Raw genomic sequence first — 4,356 nt, forward strand, 5'->3', positions numbered from 1 at the left:
AGTTGAGTCGTGTCTTGATGAAGGAGAGCTGACAGTTCTTCTAGCTTGGCCCTGATCTCTACCGATGTGATTCCAACTGCCTGGGAGGAACTTGCTTCCTCTCCTTCGTCTTCGGAGATATCAATGGCAAAGGAGAATAGGCTGTCAGGAGAGTCCTGTTCCTGAAAAGGAGGACAAAGTGGGTCATTCCATGGTCAGAGCACTGGTAAATAATATGGATGGAGATTGGATAGCTTACTTGTTTCAAGGCAATCTCTCGCCTCTGACTGGAAGATGTCGATGGGGCCACGGGTTGATCGGCCAGAGTTGCCGATGGAGCTACGTCAGCTGAAAATTAACAGAAGGGGTTATAAGACCGAAAAGGAATAAGTTCATCGGCAGTAATAAAATGTGTTACCTTGAGGAAGGGCAGTTCTTGTCTGGATGGAAGAGACCACTGATGCTATGATGGAACCTGCTGGATCGGCAGTTGGTTCATGTACATCAGCCGATGTGTCTTCTGGCTGAGGTACTTCTTGTTGAGGTTCTTCCACCTGTGGTGCTTCTTGCATTGGTTGGGGAGATGGTACTTGTTGCGTCTGGACTTCTAGAGAAGAAGGGGAAGACTCCACCGGAATTGGAGATGCCGAAGGAGGAGGGGGAGTTGCTACTCTCTGGCGCTTTGCCTGTGCTCTGGTACCTTTGGCACCCTTTCTCTTTTGCTGGCTGGATTGGGGGGCATCGGCACCTTTGCTTTTGGTTCTTGCCGATGCATTGGTCTGCTGTTACAGAAAAGAGAATTTGTCAGTACTAATATAGCCGATATAGAAGTAAGATCGGTATAAGTGAAAAGGTTTAGCAGTTACCTTAAAAGCCTGTGCTAGGGTGGAAGCAGCTACCGATGGTGATGTCTGAGTTCTCCTGGTGGTGACTTTTTTGAGGCGTATGCCTCGATGCACGATGGTGGCCAGGGTAGGAGCGTGGTGGCCGATTGAGGAAATTGGACCTGATGCAAACAAGTCAATCGGCTTGCCACTCCTGCTGACCGATGGAGGGATGTTGTCAACCTACAAGATGGCATAGAAGTGAATTACCGATGGAAATAAAATTAAAAATTTTTTTTGAAACATCGGTTTAAAGATACTTACAGTGTCAGTGGGAACTTCGTACTCAGGATCGATCATGCCGCGATACGAAAGAGCCGATTTGCAGAATAGGTGCTCCTTATATTCTGCCCACCACTGCTTGTATCCCTGAGTGATAAAGGCGGCCGGGACCCACTCTGACAGGTCTACGTATCGGCACTTGATGGCAGCTGGGCTACTCGAATCCATTCAAGGAGGCTGGTGATGGTTTCCCTAGGCTTTATCACATTGGCATAACAGAGTGCAATCGGCAGCTGGCCGAAAGCTAACTGACGAGCTAGTGCCGATGGATTGTAGAATTCATAAGTCTGGGGAGAGGTTTTTCCACTGCAAAAGAAGTTCACTGGTATGGCTCTGGGAGTCACCAATGCCATCATTACTTCATTGTCCTTGTCAAGAGCATCGTCGAACGGGTTGAAAACCAGAGGAAACATGGTGTCTGGGTCATCATAAGCAAACCATGCTCGCTCATCTCTGGCCAAACCTTCGTACAAGGTTTGGAAGAATCGGCTAACCTGATCTAGATTACCCCCTGTGCCAGGCATAACTATGACAGCTTCACCGAAGTTCAAGGGAGGGCGTGTTGCCGATTCTTCTTCACCCAGCACATGGTTCTCTGCTATGTCCCATGGAAAGCGCTGTGCAAAGAGATTGAACTCCAGACGCTTGTGCATGTGGAGGCTGAGCCACATGTTGATGAACCACCAAGGGCCTCCCAAGTTACCGATGGACTGGCCGAGTAAGAGCTTCCTGGTTACTTGGTGGAGGAGGTGATAGGCTGCCCCAAGCAGGTATCGGCCGAGGGGAAATCGGCCACCATTGGCCAGATTTTCTGCTGCTGCTAGGTAGACGGAAGTTGGTCCTGCCGATCGGCCACAAAATACGAATTTGTCTAGCCACATGTTCAAGAAGCAGGTCTGTTCTTTTGTGTCAACAGAGCCTGTTTTGCGGTATTTTTGGATATACCCCGACCAGCCGCCGATGGTGCGGGTTTCTACCTTAGCACTGGGTTTGGTATCGAAGAAGTGGGTGCTATCGGCAGAAGATACATCCAGGCCAGTGAGCATAGCTACATCGGCAAGTGTAGGGGAAGCAGGGCCATGGCCAAAGACAAAGGCATTGAGGGTGTCTGACCAGAAATAAGATGCAGCTATCAACAGTGATTCATTCTTATGCATATCGGCAATGGACAACCTAATGCATTGGTCTAGCTTTCTCTCGCCCCACTGGACTTCATTGGAGTTGCTGACCCTCAAGAACCAATCCTTCCACCCCACAGTAGGGCCAGCCAGGAATGAAAAGTATCCTTCCACAGATCCAAAGAAAAATTCTTTGCTCTAAAAGGGATCCTGTTGGTTTCTGCATTTATGAGGTTGGTTGGATCTGGATCCCCTAGCGGGCCAAGGCATTGGAGGTGTGGTTGATCAGTGGGGATGACAATTTTGTTAGCCAATTCCTAGTGGTTTTGGAGATGGAAAAGAAAAACACAAAGAAAAAAAGAGAAAATGTTCAGTAAGATGGATTGCGGATGAACAGGGGTGCGAGGAAAAGTACAACAGATGGCGCGAAGGACTGACCTCAGGAACAATGAAGTTGATGGCCATTTTACCACGGAGAAGATGTTTGAGAGCTTCGGAGGTGGTGAAGAAGGGACTTCGTCGAAGATCTTGGAGCTTTTGGATAGCGCCGCTGCCGGGAAAGTGAAGTTGGAGTTGTGGAATGATGTGATGGAGAAGGAGTACCCGAGAAGGAACTATTTATAGGACAAAACGGGCAAGGGCAAATCTGACTTATCTCATTGCCGCATCTTGAAATCCGAGGGTGCTCAGGTAGATATGGTAACTGTTCGCACGGTAATCAAGGGATTGTGCAGGTGATTTGACAGGAGGCGGTCATTATCCAGAGATATTTTACTGTGCGGGATCTCCTGGTCGGTCCATCGGCAGCATCTTGTAACGGTCATATTGCCGATGAGCGAATAAAGTGGAGATTGCCGTTTGGAAGGATAAGGTACGAACGTCCTGGTCAGTCCATCGGCAAGTCTTAGTGACGGTAATATTGCCGATGTGCGACTAAAATGGAAATGCCCGTTTGGGAAGTTGAGGATTTCGAGGAATCTGCAAAAGAATAGGATCAGAGTTGTTCAGATTGAGGTTGTCGGTTACCAGGTTAGGAGCATTAATTGTGGAAAAGGGCATCATTACTGCAGAGAATTTTGGAGCATTAATGATTTCATACTACGAAATTGGGGGGCATGAGTTGACGCCGTTTTTGGGCACGTGTCCATGTTTGGTAAAGTATAGGCCGGCAAGATAAGACGGCGGTGTCTAATCTACAGGATGAGTTGCCGATGAGGATGGTTGCCGATGGAGGAGGGGTTGAACATGACTAAGTCCATAGGTGGTGATGTGTCTGTGCTGATGGCTACGACAAGGAAGTCTGCCGATGACTATGACGAGGGAGTCTGCCGATGATATGGAGGGAGAGTCTGGAAGCTGCCGATCGGCTTGTGGGGGTGTTCCAGTTTGTCACGGGGGGATAATTTTATGTTTTCCTTAGTTATTTAAATCGTTTTGTATACGGATTCTGTGTAATTTGGAATTCGAGTTCTAGTCGTGTCTGGTTGTAGCTCTTTAAGCAGGGTATAAATATAAACCCTAGGGCCTTGTAATGAGATATCTATCAATCAATCAAACACACGTTTTTACTTATATTCCAAGCATCTACTTTTCCGACGACTTCGTCATACTTTTTCCTTTTCATTACGAGTTCTTAGGAATTCGACGACTTAAGCTCGGCGTGTTCTCAAGTTCCGCGTGGATACCTCTTGGCCGTGACATCCGGGCGCATCGCTGTTGTCGGGACCAAAGTATTCGAGTTACCACCTTTGCCGATAGTAAGGTCAAATCGGCTGGCACGCCTTAACGTTTGAATCGGGTATTAGCCCTTTGTGTTTGCAGATTAGCTTTTGCACCAACAGTCTCCTTCCTGAAGTTGGCCGCCGTGCCAAAGCAGACCGGTAAGTTGATTCGACCCACTGGCAGCGCCTTTTTCCCTGGCACGATGCCATGGAAACCGCCGGCGCTTGGTTGGAGCCGCCCCCTGTCGATACCTAGGAGGTCGAGGGTCTCGAGGTAGATGATGTTGAGGCTACTGCCGCCATCCATCAACACCTTTGAGAGTCGGGTGTTGACGATGATGGGGTCGACGACGAGCGGGTAGACGCCTGGGG

Source organism: Sorghum bicolor, chromosome 3 (assembly GCF_000003195.3).
Source record: "Sorghum bicolor cultivar BTx623 chromosome 3, Sorghum_bicolor_NCBIv3, whole genome shotgun sequence".
NCBI lineage: Eukaryota > Viridiplantae > Streptophyta > Magnoliopsida > Poales > Poaceae > Sorghum > Sorghum bicolor.